Raw genomic sequence first — 18011 nt, 5'->3', positions numbered from 1 at the left:
TTTAGCTTTGTATCGATATATAATATGACTATATAGTTTGAGCGAGGGAAAGGTTTTTTTTTAATTTATTTTTTTTTTTTTTTTTTTAACTAGCTTTAACGTTCTATCAGGCATGTGCCTCTTAAGAACGGTGCTGCTTTGACCACAAGACTCGCAGCCATAGCAAACCCCTCGTTATGAGCGCCGACCACAACGAAAGCAATTGGTTGCGGTGGGCCCCACGAAAATCGGCAAAGGCGAGGCTAGTTTCTGTAGAAAATCGTCTCTGTTTTCTCCAAAATGACATATCATCCCATAACTGGCGTTTGTATTTCGACATAAGGTCTTGTGGCATCTAATCATCGATTTCATTCTTTCATTTGATTCATTTGTGAACGCTGAGCTTCGAGTATTTATGCTTTTCAGGGAAAATTTTTGAAAATTCTGACTTTCCACAGTTATTACGGAAAATCAAGCTTGTCAATCAAGATGCTGTGAATTGGAATGTCATTACTAATCATTAGTTGACCTCTGGCTCAAGTGGTGTCATCTTGCTACACGGTTGAATTGCAATTCGTCAATCTCTGCCGTCACTGGGCACTGAAAACGTCAGGAGCCTGTCTTTTTTTCAAGGGCAATTAGAGGTTATTTGAAAGTATGACATGGTATAATGTTGTGATTTTGGAGAGAAAAATTAATTGACTGTCATTGCAATGAGGCTTGGTCAGAAATAAAGGGTATTCACTGATTTTAAGCTACAATTCAGTTGCTTGGAAATGACAGACCTCCAATCCATTTGTAAATCAAGTAAACTCTCTTGAATGATTGGTACTTCCTCTACAAATAAATGTGCACCAGGATATAATTCTTGGAACTTTGTTCTTTTGTGTAGTAGTAATGCAGGGTTGTAGGAGTTTGAAACGTGGGCATATCACAGTTTGGAAGGTAGGGATTCTGATAGATTAAATAAAAACTGTCAAACTTTTAGGCATGGAATTCCCCTTTGAGAGTATTTGTTGTGGTAGTACTACTACTATGAATTGCTTTCAATATTTTCCCATAATATTATAAAACCAGACAAAAGTTGTTGTTGATTTCTGTTTTTGTTAATGTCAACTTTTTTTTAAACCTGTGACAACAGCTCTATAACTCACTCTGTCCTTCTGTTGGTCTGTCTGTCGCTTAGTCTGTCAAAAAAATTGTCAAAAAACCGGACATTTCCGAGAGGGAGACAGCGCTGACATTGCAAGCGGCCGCAACCGGCTCTCATCACAAAAACAACTGCCCTGCAAACATTACCGCCCTGGTAGTCCCCCTTGCTATGGTCTGCCTTTGTTTATTGCGTACTCAGGAGTGTCAACTTTCTTGACATGACATGACATCGCAAGATCGCCAAAGGATTTTTTTCAGGGGTAGACAAATCAGCCCCATTTTATCAAAGGGAAGAAGGTGCAGGTGGAGATAATTCAAGGGAAGACAACTCTGTCTTACCTACAAACATTACGGCCCCCTTTATTCACTCTCGCGATGCTTCACGCATGTACCATTCTAGAATGGCACCTCTGTCCTTGCGCAGGGTTGGAATTCCAACCTGGACCCGGTCCATTCTAGAATGGTACCGGATTCTAACCTCGCGCAGAACATATATATGAGAAAGATATAATCGTTAAATATTGTGATAACGATCAGACGATTGAATTCTGTATCTAATTGATACATCAAGAGCACAAATAAAATTAATGCGGACAATAGCTGAAGGTTCATGAAAGTGTTTTCATCATTTAACCCTGTGAAAGTTATTCATTCTTTCCCATTTTACAAACTACTCTTTGGGGTACTGATTTTGTTCTGATGTTCACAACTTATCATCTAGTGTAAGGGGAAAAAACTGTTTGTTTTTGACAAATGTAATGTCATGATTACTTCCCTTTTATTATTCCACAACAAGTTTGGGATTTTGGCAAACTATATTTTTCTATTTCTCTAAGTATTAAAAGTTAAAATAGTGATGTTAATTTTTCTCTACAATGTGGTAAAACCTTAATTTGAGGTTTTGAAAGTTGTTAACAGCAAAAATTTAATTTTGTTTAAGATAGCAGAAAAAAACCTGGAATCAGTTTTTTTGTACTCTGAAGAATGTTATGTCTTTTTGTAAATTTAGGAAGGAATTAGTGATAAAAGCCTAAAAAGGTTATTTCAAGTATTTGAATGTAATTTGTTTATTTTAATTATAAGTTTAGATTTAGCAGTTTTATTCTTAGGTAGTCAAACTTTATATTTTTGACTGGTGTGCAGTTTTCCTTTTATTTGGATAATTATTTAGTCATTGACTTTTGTATTTGGAAGTTTTGAATGCGTCTTGTGATCGTGCGTAACTATGCTATTATTGTACTGATATTTCTTATTGCTGTTTTGTTGAGTGAGCATTTGCCATTGTACTGTGTGGTTGATGTCCTTTTCAGCGTTGAACTTGCGAGGACGCAGTTTGGTAAAGAGCTGCGGGATGTGTGACAGTGTGACCAGTCACCAATTATAGAGTAAAGTTTTGTTATTATCCAGTCTAGTGTTTGTAGTTCATGTTGCCGATCGCTTTATGTTTTGTGTAATACCATTTTCTGTTCTAAGTTAAATGTTGAGATGCACATGTCCAGTCACCTGTAGATCCTTTGAACTTAAGCCGCTCTCCTAGAAAGAGACGGGAGCCAGCCTGCAGGTGTTGTTACGTCATATGGCGGCCTGCCTGTCTCAGTATTCCTCGGCTAGCTGCATGTAGCATTAGTTTTCAAGTAGGTGTGAATTCCTTTGAATCATACAGAGAAGCGTGTTAGCTGCAGTTGGAAGGTCATAATCCCTCCCCCCCCCCCCCCCTCTTTTCTTCTTGTCTTTAACCAATGGAATGGCTTATTATCTTAGAATGTTGTGTTACTAATAGTTACTAGGATTTTGATTGGATGTTTGTGACTCTAGCTAAAGTTTGATTATGTATGTACATGCTAGGGTGTGAGAGAGAACTGAGAGGATTTTGAAAGACGCGAGAGAGAGTGGACGTATTTTGTTGTTGTGAGATCCACTTTTTGATCGTTTTGTGCACAAGTGTTGTACACTGACTTCTGGTATCGTTAAAATAAAAGTCACGTTACTGCAACCCCTGACTTGGCGTCTCTATGTGAATGCTTCCTGCATGAGCACCCGCACCCCTTCTTCTTCTCTACTTCACCCCATCACATATCGATGCATCAGAGCCACAACCATGTATCTCCAAAATGGACGTTCTTATAAATCTGTGATTGAAGTTTTGATGCTGAGGAAAAAATATGTACTTTAATGTAAAAGTTCGCCAAAATCATGGAAAGCAAGCAAAATACTGTTTTCTTTTATTTGTAAGCTCCTTGAAAAAAAAAGATAATGATAACATGCCAAAAAATTAAAATAAAAACAATAAAGGGATCTTCCGTGTAGAATTGTACTGAAAACCCGATCAAAAGTTGAGCCAAAACAGTGCACAGCAACCTACACTATTGTGGCCTGTATCCCGAGAAACAACTCAGGGAACTTCCACAGGCCACAACCAGCTATCTGTGTAATAGCTGTTTGTGGCCCGGAGGAATGGTCTGATAGAGCTTGCCCTGTACGGGCCATAACCATGTAAATATCAGATGCATGTTTGTGGCAGTGAGTAGAAAGGGACTTAGTGTACAGTAATCAGAGACACAACCACCTATCCAAAGTATAGCGTGTTGTGGCATGCAACATTTTCTTAACATTTGACAGGAAGGATTCTGCAACCATGTACCTCTGATAGGTTTGTCAAAAAATAGTGCTAAAAAAGTTGTTTAAAAATAAGAAAATGGTTCACATAGGAGATATAACACGACAGGATTAAAAAAAACTATAATTAGAGAGCCAGGATGGAGGGTAATTTTTTTTATTGTACAACTTAAGGGAAACGAAATGGTTTTATCTTACCTTTTTCTTGAACCGACAGGAAATCTTTCTGGCATTCCACCATGAAAATTACAATAAAGTCATACACACAGCAATGTTTTCTCACTTCACTGTCAGTGTTTCGTTGCACTGTGATTATACATTGTTCACAACTAAACAGCAACATTTTTGACAATTTATATCACACAGATAGGAATCTTTGTTTGTTTTCCGATTTTAAGTAATCGTCTTGCTCTTTTCTAGGCATGTTCAGTCTTCACATGAAAAGCATGAATGACAACATCGAGTCACCTGATCAATATGTGTTCTCTGAACTCAAGGTGGAACTTTTTTTCTCAAAACAGTCAATGGTAGCATCCTTATGTATATGTTTGCGTCCCGTACACGTAATGATGGTAGTTACAGCGATGACGATGACGATGATGATGATGATGATGATGATGATGATGATGATGATGATGATGATAACGACAGCGATGACGTGGATTAATCAGCAAGCTTCTGAGTATAACGAACAACGCCTTAGTCTTCATCTGTGTCTGTATCTTCTGTGGCATCAGGCTCAGCCAAACGGTCAGGGGCTGAGTTCTCACTGGGCAGTTTGTGATAGAAGTTGTGGTGCTGCTCGGGCACAATGCCGAGACGACAAAGGTCCAGGTCCAGGCCTTCTTTGTTGACGACACTGGCTGGCGCCTGCCATAGCGGGCAGACAGATGTTCTGGTGGTGCTGGCTGCCGCCCACGCCGTCCAGTGGATCCCCGCTTGTCTTCAGCAGGTTGAATGGATCCCCTGGCCGATACTTGAAAAACAAGGTGTCAGTTTGTCCCTTGACATAAGGGATCCACTTTATCTGTGTCCTCACTGTGCGAGTACCGGAACTATCTGTGTTTGTATTCATCATTGACGAGGAAGCCAGCATTTTAAAGTCTTGTATGTCTGAATGCTGGATAGGGACCACCGTGTATGGCGCTCATGGTCTTGCCATTTGAAACACAGTGTTCCACTGGTCAGGAATGTGAATAGTGACGTTCTTTTTTGCTCTCTCAATGCAGGCATGCATTGAATCACACTCCGTGTGAGTGTGCCCAGACTCCAGAAATTTCTGGTCTATTGTGTACACAGATCTCCTTGCGGCCAAACAACCATCATAGTGTTGTGGGACACCAGGTGATGTCAGCAGGGCCAGATAGATTGGGTTGAATGCGTCACCTTGACAGCCTGGTAGAGTGGGCGTGATGTTGATCACTGCTGGAGATGTTCTGCTTATGAATATTTTCACCTGCCGTTTGGTGAAGTTCGATAGGGCAAGAGGCATGACGTCATTGGCGCAGTTATCCCATACGCCGTGAGAACGCAAGGCAGTGACAGCATTTCTCGCGGTTTCTGTGCTCTCAAGGAAAAACCCTTCATAGTGAGTCAGGTTTTCTAAAATGTGGTCACATAAGGCCTGCCTCAACGCACTATCGTCGTGGGTGGTCACGTAATATGATGCCGCTTTAAAAAAAACAGTTTCCATCAGCATAGACTGGTTCCCTTGTCATAGCGTTGGCATGCAGACGACAGTCGAGTCTTTTGTTGTGCAGACGAATGGCCAGCTGGTACAATGTTTCGTTGTTCCGGCTGGCACTGAGAGCTGCTTCAAGTTCACCATCTGCCCACAAGAGTAGTCACAGTGTCCAATCAGTTTTGTTTCATCTTGCATAATTATGCAGTATTAAAAGTAAAAGGAAATTATTGAACGCCCCTATTGACAGTCACTGTGATAAACACCAAATAAAGAAAAAGAATCACGTATTTATGTGCAGGTAATAAACATTTGAATAGTTTCAGAGAAAGTGAAAAATAGCCCCAACAAGTTGCACTGAAACATTGGTTTCTACCGTGTAAAAACTCAATTGATCTTCAATAAACAAACACCAGAACTAAATAACATGAACACAGGCAGACGAACACATTGTCTTCGGTACTGAGTATCATACAAGCCTAGTCAACATACTCCCATCCCTCGCCAGTTGCGCGCGTGCGTGCTACGTGTGTGTGTGTGTGTGTGTGTGTGTGTGTGTGTGTGTGTGTGTGTGTATGTGTATGTGCGTGTGTGTGTGTGTCTATAGATGTGTGTGTGTGGGTGTATATGTGTGTGTGTGTGACTTACCACCTGCAGCTGAATCTAAAATGGTATCTTCATTCTGACTTTGCGGTGATCCAAGTAAGACACTGTCAGAGTCAACAGGTGCTGCGACTGATTCTGGCCAGTCTGACCAGTGAGTCTGACCAGTCGTCTTAGTCCATATCACGTTAATGCTGCAAGAAAAATAATGTGTTTTGTTCATTCATTTTAAACAATGGAATAGCATTCAACAAAGCCTTACTTACAGTCAACAGAGAGAGAGAGAGAGAGACAGAGACAGAGACAGAGACAGAGAGACAGAGAGAGAGGGGCAGGGATAGAGAGACAGAAACAGACAGACAGACAGACAAACAAACAGACAGACAGAGACAGAAAGAGCCAGAAAAACAGAGAGAGAGAGAGAGAGAGAAGACGAATTCTTTATTAACGAGGGTAATGGTATAAGCAAACAGGTGCTTTTTTTACATCCAGCCCTCGCGGCCCATGGGAGGGACTAATCTATTGATAATACTTTTTATGAATGTTAAAATAACAAAAGAGAGAGAGAGAGAGAGAGAGAGAGAGAGAGAGAGAGAGAGAGAGAGAGAGAGAGAGAGAGAGAGAGAGAATACATAAAATACATTTTAAGAGAAGGCAAAAGACATTAAAGATAACACATTAGATGTCATTTATTTATTTGTTTATTAAGCACAGGTTTTGTTCTCTCCATTTTGATAGAAAGTTTTTTTTTTATCTATTTGGTGAATTGTTAACCAATCATACATTTCTTAACTCAATTATCTGAAAATTAAAAACAAGTAAATCACTTACCAAGTTACCGCAATGTACAATTGCAAACTGTGGAGCACTTGAAGTGGCTGTTGTTTGTTGCGAGTAAAGCATCCAAATGAAAAGCAAACGTCCCAGTGCAGAAGAGAAATTAAACTAGCAGATAATAGAGCGTGAGAAAGGGTACAATTAGAGCCCCCAGGTGCGTGGTTGTTGAGATAAAAAGTCCCGTTGGGCACCGAGACTCCCCAGGCCACAGTCGTGGTGCTGACAGCTGATGTAGTGTTGCCCCAGTAAGGGCCACTGCTCCCAGCCCTCCTCCAGGGGAACAATCATGTTACTAGATAATGCTGCACCCTGGCATGGGGAGAATCACTCTCAATTAGAGTTCCCCCCAAACCACAATCTAGCAAGACAGAGGTATTTGGTAGTGGCCCGTTTATATCTGCTTCTCTCTTCCTTTTCCAACAAGCCACACTGGGACTGTGCCGTATACATGGTTGTTGCTTGTAGATTGTGAGTGTTTCAGCCCAGTGCAACAACCATTTTTCCATCATAACCTTTGAAATATTTTACTTATCGAAATTAGGCATTTGTGATATCAATCTTGATGAAGCAAACTTTAATCCTGTGCAAAAAAAAAAAAATCCAAAATTTTGTGATACATGGTTGTGGCTCTGATGCATCGATATATATATATTTGATGTGTGTGTGTGTGCATGTGGTATGTAGGTGTGTGTTTCAGCTCACTGGAAAAGCTGCTAAGCAACCATGAAGTGAAAAAGAACTTACAAGATTGCAGGAACTTGTAAGCAGCGCTCCAAGTCGAACCCACCAGTTCAAAGAATGTGCAGAAAAACTCTCCATAGAGTTTTTGACACAAAGGACAAGTAAACAAGATGTCCTTAACTTTAACGTTTAGAAAAGTGTCCCATATTGACATGGATGTTGCTTAATTTTTTTTGTGATTTGGACAAATTATCTTGACCTAATCAAAATGAATATGACATTTGACCGGCTTCACAAATTTCAAAGGGACAGTTTATGTATCCGACATTGTGGGAATACACATCATCATTAATTACACAGCTAATTGCTTGCAACACTTATAGTTTACAATGTAATGAATTGACACAAAACACACGAACGTGAACTACAAACACTGGACTTGACAATAACAACAGAGTTATGTAAACGAAAAGAAATGCAAATAAGATTTCAGGCTTTGTTCGACATGTACTAGCCTCTCTTCAACAAAAAACTTTCACTGCATGGTGACGTTTCACCCCTTAACATTAATAGGGTACAAACAGAATGTTATAGTTACATCATACTTCATCAACTCATCAGTACTGAGTGCATGGTACATAATATAAAACAAAACTGTTCAGTATAGGCTTATAATGAAATAAGAACATAAATTGATGATCTTAATTACTATTTTACTTTTGCTGAGTCGATGCTGTGATTATTGTTGCCAGGTTCTACGTGCACTGCAAAGTACTACTACATACAGCAGGGCCGGACTACCGGGGGGGTTATGGGGGTTGCGCAACCCCCCCCCCCTAGCCTGAACATGTACCTTACTTATTTAAAACATTTTTTATTATTGCTTATTTTATGCCGTTTCATGCAAGGAGCGACCATTTTCTTATCTCAGAATATGACCTACCCATCAGCTTCAGGGGGCTTCGCCCCCTGACCCCCACAAGGGGCTCTGCCTCTTGACCCCGCCCAGGGGCGGACGAGGGGGGGGGGGGGGGGTTTATAGGGTTTCCGGACCCACCTTATAAATATAAAAATATAAAAATATAAAAATATTGAATGAGGTATGCATTTCTTTATTTTACATTGAGTTTCAATTTTGGGGGTTATAATCAGTGACAAAATCTGCTGCCTGAAACTGGTAATGATCATCCTCAGAATGCACCAGATTGCACCATTTTGCATCCTTGTTGCAGTTCCTCTTTTTACCTTGTGTTTTAGATACAATATCTAAGAACACACCAAAGTTATATTCAATACTTTACAACAGTCATGCTTCAAATCAATCTCGTAAAACACTGATGATTTAGATTAATGAATAAATTTATTGGTTGGTAATATTTCCGGATTCTTTAACAAACTATTTCTATTTTAGATCTAACGAATTTGCGTTCATAGTTAATTGTTCTTGCATTGACAGCTAGTTTAATGTCGAACTGGACTTATCTTAAATGGGCTGGTTAGTTACAAAGTCCGAATGTCCTGATGGAAGCCTGGATTCGCATGATGACCGTAGCAGTGACGAACTTGATGAAGATTACTGGATGATGATGATAATTAGTAGACAAACTCCTTTTGCTCCTCGCTGGTGGATCACACTGGTGGCGTAGCTTGATTAGTTCACCCTTATCCCAGCGGATCCTAGACGCTCGAACCCCTCTTGATGCTCCTTTCCGGACACTACTCTACGAGTCTGTGCGGCTGCGGGTTACATCTCAGGCCTTGGGATGGTAGGTTAGGTGCCGGCGGCTTTTCATCGGTGGTTACACAGGATTCTTGTTCCCCACTTGTAGCCTCTCAGTACCCGGCAAATAGAGTGACCGTAATGGTTAGCGGTTCACGTTTCCTTCCTCCAAATAACTGTTTTCATCCCACGATGCAACTCCATGAGTTACGTAAATTCGCATATTAATGACGCAGTAATGACGTTGATCCAACATGTAGATTCTCATACTAGTGACGTCATTACTTCGTCTCCAAGGTCTCGTAGACTCTTACCCTAATGGTGCAACAAAATATTTCAGTCTCGGCTAAACAAGAGTTGTTTGGAGTTGAGTCGTAACATAACCCCGGGGGGTGGACAAGCGAAATCTTATTTCGTTTCCGTTTATACGACTCAATATACAATACAATACAATACAATACAATATACAATATGGATATATAATTGTTTCCACATTTTGGAGTAGATCCGCATGAGCCTGTCGCGGCCAGTTTGGCCTCACTACTCCAACGGGGTGGACACATTTTCCTTCTGGACTCTGAAACTCAGTTGATGCGACTCAAATAGTCGGCACCTAGGTTGTCCTTTCCTGGCATCTTCACCCATCGAAACTGGCCTCGTGACGTCACAAACGCGGTTTTGTCCCTGTCTTCCTCGACAATGGGTATTCCCCAGTAGCCACGCGTGAGATCTAGCTTGGAGAAGTACTTGGCTTTTCCTAAGCTTTGGAACAAATGTTGAACGTCGGTGATGGGTTCCCCATCGAACACCGTGACATCATTCAACCCACGGAGGTCCGCGCAAAAGCGGTACTTCCCTTCTTCTTTCTTTTTGACGAGAACAATGGGTGAATTGTAAGCTGAGTTGGCGGGTTCGATGACTCCTAGCTTCAACATCTCTTCGACTTCATTCTCCACCATCTTCACATACGCATGTGGAATGGGGCGTGGTCTTATATAGACCGGTTTCTTGTCTGTGACCTCGATTCGACACGTAGTCAGATTCGTGGTGAGTGGTACGTCGGTCAGATTATCTAGTCTGTCCGCGCAGATCTGTCTCGCTTCAGTTCGCTGTGACTGAGTGAGTTTCTCTGAAAAGTGCACGTGGTCTAAACCTTCTGTGCGCTTTGTCTCAAATGTTGGGATAGTCCTCTGACTGTCCAACCTGAAGATGTCGTCGTTAGTGGTTTCGTCCTCCTCTACCACTACTGAGACGATCACTTCTTCCTCTTCTTCTTCTACTACTGCAACCGGAATTGTTCCATCGGTGACAGGTTGCTCACGTTCGACGTAAGACTTGAGGAGGTTGACATGGAATACTTTTTCCTTCCTCCTTACTTGGACTTTGTAGTCGAAATCATTCAACTTCTCTAACACTTCAAATGGACCTTGCCAAGTGAGTTCCAGTTTGTTTGTTTTCAATGGCTTGAGAATCAGGACTTTCTCTCCTGGTTTTAGCGACCTTGATTTGGCTTTACGATCGTAATATTGAGCAGATCGCACTGAGGCTTTTTTCAGGTTCTCTCGAGCGAGCAAACAGGTCTCTTCGATCCTCTCACGAAGGTTCACTACATATTCCGCAGTGGTTTTGACCTCATCTGAGACGCTCTCATCTGTCCAAATCTGTCTCAAGAGTTGCATTGGTCCTCTGACAGTACGCCCGAACAACAGTTCGAATGGCGAGAAACCTAAACTCTCTTGAGGAGTCTCGCGGTATGCGAACAGTAATGCAGAGATGAACGTGTCCCATGCTTTGGGCTGTTCTATGCACATCTTTTTGAGCATGTTCTTTAACGTGCCATTCATTCTCTCGCACAAACCATTCCCAGCTGGATGAAATACCGCAGATGTTTTCCTTTTGATGCGGAGGAGTTCAGTGACTTCCTGCATCAGAGTGCCTGTGAACTGGCTCCCGTTATCAGTCAATATTTCACTTGGGATACCGAGTCTAGTCCAAAAATCCCACAAAGCATCGGCTACTGTCTCGGCGTGAATGTCCTTCAACGCGACAGCTTCAGGGTAGCGGGTGGCAAAGTCAACCATGACGAGGATGTACCGTTTTTTGTTCTCGGACATAGGAAGAATAGGCCCGATGATATCGACTGCTACTCTTCTGAAAGCAGTCTCAAACACTGGCATCTTGCCCAATGGGACCTTCTTCGTAAGGTGTTTTGGCGCGGATCGCTGGCAAGCGTCACATGACAAGCAGTAGCGGCGGATCTCAACACCACAGCATGGCCACCAAAATTCGCGTCTAATCCTTTCGGCGGTACGACGCTGACCTTGGTGTCCTGCCATTGGATGATCATGGCCGAATGCGAGCACCTTACTACGGAACGATTTGGGAAGAATAACCTTCAAAGACTCCTCTCCTTTCCGATTGAACGTCGACTGGTACAAGATACCATTCTTTTCCACGACCCTCATGTGGCCTCTCTCTTCTCCGGTAGCAGCTTGTTTCCTGATGCTGTCTAACGAAGGATCTGTCTTCTGAGCCTTGCGTAAGTCCTTTGGAGTAAACATATCCGATGTTGGCTCTCGGCTACTTGGCTTACTCGCAGATGTGTCTCTATCATTGTCCAATTTGGACTGTGCTCTGGTATCTACGGTCCCAGCGACTGTCTCAGTGCTGTCGTGATACCAGGTAGGTTCTCTGACAGGGAAAATCGGTGTTTTCCTCCTGTCGTTCTGAGTTCCATGGAACTCTCCTATGAGCACCGGCATTATGGGATCCGCCATGACCACGACTTCTGTCTCTCCGCAGAAGAAGGGCGAATCTACATGAATGATCGCGGTCTCACAGTACCGGACTTTACTTTTGTCCGCTAACGTGGTCCTCTTTCTCTGACCAGTCATTTTGTCGGCCGGCACAAGATGTGCGGCCACCACAATCGAGCTACAGCCCGAGTCTCTCAGGGCGGTCACTCGTTTGCCGTTGACTTTGACGTCAACTAGATCCGAAAACTTTTTTGTGGTGCAGTCTCGACACAATTTATCTAACGGGGATTTTCTTCCCTGTGTTTCGCGTCGGACATCTTCAACCGTCACAGCTCCGGCGGTGTTGCCTTTTTTCCGTAAGGGACAATCGCTCGAACGGTGTAGACCTACGCGACAATAGAAGCATAGTCCTGCTTCTCGGAGTTTTTCGCGTTCCGCCGGTGTCAAAGAAGATCTTTTACCTTGTTGAGGTGATGGTTTATGATCCTTCTCAAAACGTTTCGTTCCGTCCTGAGGAGTTCGCGTTGGTGTCGGTCTCAATTTATTTTGGCTTCTGTTCAGCTCATAATCGGACGCGAGTTTTCCCATCTCCTTGGCATTGATCGGGTTCCGGTCTTTGACATGCACGGCGAGATCAGAAGGCATTGACTGCAAGGACTGCTCTCGCAGGATCAAATCGGTTAATCCTTTGACAGTTTTCTCGCACGGATCAAGCTCGATCCACTTGGTTAGGTACCGATCGAGTCTAGTGATGTGTTCTTTGTAAGTTTCCGCGGGATTACGTCTAGTATTGCGGAATTTCATGCGATATTGCTCAGCGGTGAGCTGGAATCCTTCAAATAACGCGCTCTTCACCTTTTCATAGTCGTCAACATCCTCATCGTCCATTTTGGACACAATGGTACGGGCCTTACCTTTCAAGAAGTATATCAGCCGGGAGGCTTTCTTTGATTCGTCCAAATTCATATCTCTGGCATAGTGTTCAAACTGTTTGAGCCAGGATTCAACGTCATCCTTGTCATCAAGGTAAGGGATTTTGGGAATGAAACGGGGATCATGGTCATGTGAGGGTTGGGAAGGATGAGCTGCGTTTCCATTCGTGTTCATCTGAACCTCGCTCTGAATGCGCAGCTCTTCTATCCTAAAGAGTCTGTTTCTCTCATTCTCTTGGCGCTCATCTTTACGCTCTTCTAGTGCTAGCCTACTGGCTTCTCGCTCATGTTCACGCTCTTTATCCCTCTCCCCTTGGACGAATGACTGTAGTTCCTTTCCCTCCAAACCCAACTCTTTCCCCATGGTGATCAATTCCTTGATCGAACTGACGCTGGGACTTGATGGAACGGTCTGCTCGACCTGTCCGTTCACAGGCTGAGCGGCGTGGCCGTCATCACCTAGATCGGTGATATCAATCAGATTTGCTCCTTCTGTATATTCTGGGTCTATGCCCACGGTTGACGAGAATCTGGTGTAGTGCTGATGATGTCTGGTATCAGCCATTTTAGGTAATCCCTCAAAATGCAAAACTTTGGTACATCCACTCTTGGTGGTACTCTAATATGGAAGACTCTTACCCGCAGGTATTGTTCAACCTTTCAACACTGGTACAAACAATGTTACACGCGCACGTGATTTTTCCTACACCTGTCCTTCGTCTCTATCTTGAACCGAAACGACTAACTAGGACTTAGCGGTGTGTCGCTGAGTAAGTTGCCTTACAAAGCCTTATGTGATGACGACCTTCAGTCTGTCAACACACCCACAGAAGTTTTCCCCACTATTAACTATCAACCCGCGGGTTATAGATAACTAATAATGTGAAGCACAACTTAAATAAGCAACACGTTTTAAATGTTACTCCGACTAGAGTTATAATTTAATCTGAACTTAAACTAAGGTCCTAGTACTATCGAGCGTCCATCCTGGTTGGAATTATAACACACTCACCGTTTTGATCAGAACTTTAGAGTATAATTCGAACCGACAGTTCGTTAGTAAACTGCCAATTTCCCGTGAAGTTGTCGAACATCAATTCTATGTCTTACCTTATGACTATGATACTGTTCGACGAACTAGATGGAAATCCTTCCACGAATTAATTTAGCAAAAACGCTGTTCGTGAACAACAGCGATCGCGAAGATTCTTTGGGCAGAATGTACCCAAATCAAACACGGAGTTATTTAAAATTTCTTCTTACAGAAATAATTTAAATATTCTACTTACCACCGTCTGGTCTGTATATGAGTGAATCCGACATGAAGCAGGAAATGATTTTGAATTTTGAAGAAAGAAAAAATGAAGAAAGATTTTTCCAGAAAATATTCTAATTTCCGTCGCTTCACGGATAAATTGACTAACTAATTTGTGGGGTAAACCAGTTGTCAATGCAAGTTTTTCTTTGGTACGAACACGAGTTCAGTATAGATCTCCGGACAGAGCCCCCATTGTTGCAGTTCCACTTTTTACCTTGTGTTTTAGATACAATATCTAAGAACACACCAAAGTTATATTCAATACTTTACAACAGTCATGCTTCAAATCAATCTCGTAAAACACTGATGATTTAGATTAATGAATAAATTTATTGGTTGGTAATATTTCCGGATTCTTTAACAAACTATTTCTATTTTAGATCTAACGAATTTGCGTTCATAGTTAATTGTTCTTGCATTGACAGCTAGTTTAATGTCGAACTGGACTTATCTTAAATGGGCTGGTTAGTTACAAAGTCCGAATGTCCTGATGGAAGCCTGGATTCACATGATGACCGTAGCAGTGACGAACTTGATGAAGATTACTGGATGATGATGATAATTAGTAGACAAACTCCTTTTGCTCCTCGCTGGTGGATCACACTGGTGGCGTAGCTTGATTAGTTCACCCTTATCCCAGCGGATCCTAGACGCTCGAACCCCTCTTGATGCTCCTTTCCGGACACTACTCTACGAGTCTGTGCGGCTGCGGGTTACATCTCAGGCCTTGGGATGGTAGGTTAAGTGCCGGCGGCTTTTCATCGGTGGTTACACAGGATTCTTGTTCCCCACTTGTAGCCTCTCAGTACCCGGCAAATAGAGTGACCGTAATGGTTAGCGGTTCACGTTTCCTTCCTCCAAATAACTGTTTTCATCCCACGATGCAACTCCATGAGTTACGTAAATTCGCATATTAATGACGCAGTAATGACGTTGATCCAACATGTAGATTCTCATACTAGTGACGTCATTACTTCGTCTCCAAGGTCTCGTAGACTCTTACCCTAATGGTGCAACAAAATATTTCAGTCTCGGCTAAACAAGAGTTGTTTGGAGTTGAGTCGTAACAATCCTTTTTTTCAAAATTTTCCGGGGGGGCATGCCCCCGGACCCCCCTAGCAAGCTAGGCGCTTTGCGCCGTCGGCTCGGCGCTTTGCGCCTTCACACCCATTATCTTCACAATATACTTTTGAACCCCCCCCCCCCCCCCCATAAAATGAACTGATCCGCCCCTGCCGCCAGGGGGGATATCCCCCTGGACCACCTCTAGCAACCCCCCCCCTCCTCTTAGCCTAGTCCGGCCCTGTACAGAAAAGAGGAAGAACCTTTGATGAGAATGTAAGTTATTCTGACCTGAAGCCCATTTTTATATTTAGTCAAGTTTTGACTAAATATTTTAACATCGAGGGGGAATCGAAACGAGGGTCGTGGTGTATGTGCGTGTGTGTGTGCGTGTCTGTGTGTGTGTGTGTGTGTGTGTGTGTGTGTAGAGCGATTCAGACTAAACTACTGGACCGATCTTTATGAAATTTGACATGAGAGTTCCTGGGTATGAAATCCCCGAACGTTTTTTTCATTTTTTTGATAAATGTCTTTGATGACGTCACATCCGGCTTTTCGTGAAAGTTGAGGCGGCACTGTCACGCCCTCATTTTTCAACCAAATTGGTTCAAATTTTGGTCAAGTACTCTTCGACGAAGCCCGGGGTTCGGTATTGCATTTCAGCTTGGTGGCTTAAAAATTAATTAATGACTTTGGTCATTAAAAATCTGAAAATTGTAAAAAAAAATAAAAATTTATAAAACGATCCAAATTTACGTTTATCTTATTCTCCATCATTTGCTGATTCCAAAAACATATAAATATGTTATATTCGGATTAAAAACAAGCTCTGAAAATTAAATATATAAAAATTATTATCAAAATTTTTTTTTCGAAATCAATTTAAAAACACTTTCATCTTATTCCTTGTCGGTTCCTGATTCCAAAAATATATAGATATGATATGTTTGGATTAAAAACACGCTCAGAAAGTTAAAACAAAGAGAGGTACAGAAAAGCGTGCTATCCTTCTCAGCGCAACGAATACCCCGCTCTTCTTGTCAATTCCACGTGCACTGCCTTTGCCACAGGCGGTGGACCGTGGAGTGACGATGCTACGAGTATACGGTCTTGCTGCGTTGCGTTGCGTTCAGTTTCATTCTGTGAGTTCGACAGCTACTTGACCGTGTAAATATTGTATTTTCGCCTTACGCGACTTGTTTGTTTTACTTTTAGTGCTGTTCGTAAATTTAAGAGATAACAGATCCCAAGTGTTTTTTCATGCATTATTTTAATTCCTCAGAGGAAGCGAGACAGTAACACCTGCACTGCTAGTGCCAGTGAGGCGTTTGACTTCTACCAAGATTGCAGACATGGATTCCATATTTTCAATTGCAGTCGTTCTAAAATATTGACTTAAGAAAAACTAATGGAAAACTCTTGACTACACTGCTGTACTGTCCATTCATCCTGTGACCTCTTTGTTGGACTGTAACCTCACTGCTAGCTTCGTGAAAGTCCCGTCGAACTTCAGCTAAACTGATCCATAGAAATAAGATATTCGGCGGCTTCTCAGATATGATTATTCTTCTTCCGCAGCATCTGGCTGCAATCCTCTTCTTATGGACAGGTTACTGGACGCACTGCACAAACATGAATAATCACAGCATCGACTCAGCAAAAGTAAAATAGTAAGATCATCAATTTATGTTCTTATTTCATTAAGCCTATACTGAACAGTTTTGTTTTATATTATGTACCATGCACTCAGTACTGATGAGTTGATGAAGTATGATGTCACTATAACATTCTGTTTGTACCCTATTAATGTTAAGGGGTGGAACGAATACCCAAGAGCTGCGACACAAAGACCCACTATAGGCCCTTGGCCTCGGATGGAAAAACAAGTGTATGCAAGTGTAAGTGTAAGTGTATGAACACTGAGCGGACATCTTGTTTTTACAATCTGTCCTCTACGAACTAGTTTCTGCAATGTTAATCGGTTCAGCTTACGCGATACACAAAAATCGATATTCGAATGCCTATTAAACTTTAAAGTTACCTGTTAAAGTGCTTTGACGATCGCGTTGTTGTTGTACATGCTGATGTTCATTTTTCTAGTTATCGTTCTCTTTTGCTTCATTCATTCGATCATCATCATCATTATCATAATCATCAGTATCATAATTTTCACCATCATTATCATCATCCTCGCTAGATCTTACAAAATGCATCACAACTCCCTTATTTTTTTATTATTTCTGTGACTTAAAACTCTGTGTAAAGGCAGATGATGTCCGGAAGTGAAGAAGATCATTGAAAAAGCTCCCCCCAAATCCTGTATTCTTGACCCAATTCCTTCAGAGCTATTAAACGAGTGTCTAGAGGAATTACTCCCTGTCATCATAAATCAATCCCTCACATCCGGTCAAGTACCCCCTTCTTTTAAGCATGCAGTAGTCACTCCCCTCCTGAAAAAAGCTAACCTTGACATCAACACTTTTAACATAGACCTATATTAGTATATAGGTCCCTGCTTTTAAGAACTACCGCTCTGTCTCTAATTTGCCTTTTGTTTCGAAAGTCCTTGAAAAGGTTGTTTTGGCCCAATTGTCAGAGCATCTTGCTAAGACAGGTATGGTTGAACCATTACAGTCCGCCTACCGCGCAGATCACAGCACTGAAACAGCCCTCT

At 42.0% G+C, this 18011-nt stretch overlaps 1 long non-coding RNA gene across 1 annotated transcript; it reads right to left on the bottom strand.

Annotated features, from left to right (window-relative positions):
• Window positions 1-3202: 3202 nt before the first annotated feature.
• On the bottom strand, window positions 3203-7509 carry LOC138976074 (uncharacterized). Its single transcript, XR_011458864.1, has 2 exons — window positions 6863-7509; window positions 3203-6225 (listed from the first exon to the last, which is right to left on the bottom strand). It is a non-coding gene; the product is annotated as an uncharacterized lncRNA (long non-coding RNA).
• Between the last annotated feature and the right edge of the window lie 10502 nt (window positions 7510-18011).

This window comes from Littorina saxatilis, linkage group LG9 (assembly GCF_037325665.1).
Source record: "Littorina saxatilis isolate snail1 linkage group LG9, US_GU_Lsax_2.0, whole genome shotgun sequence".
NCBI classification, from domain to species: Eukaryota; Metazoa; Mollusca; class Gastropoda; order Littorinimorpha; family Littorinidae; genus Littorina; species Littorina saxatilis.
This window is presented reverse-complemented; position numbering and strand designations above follow the sequence as displayed.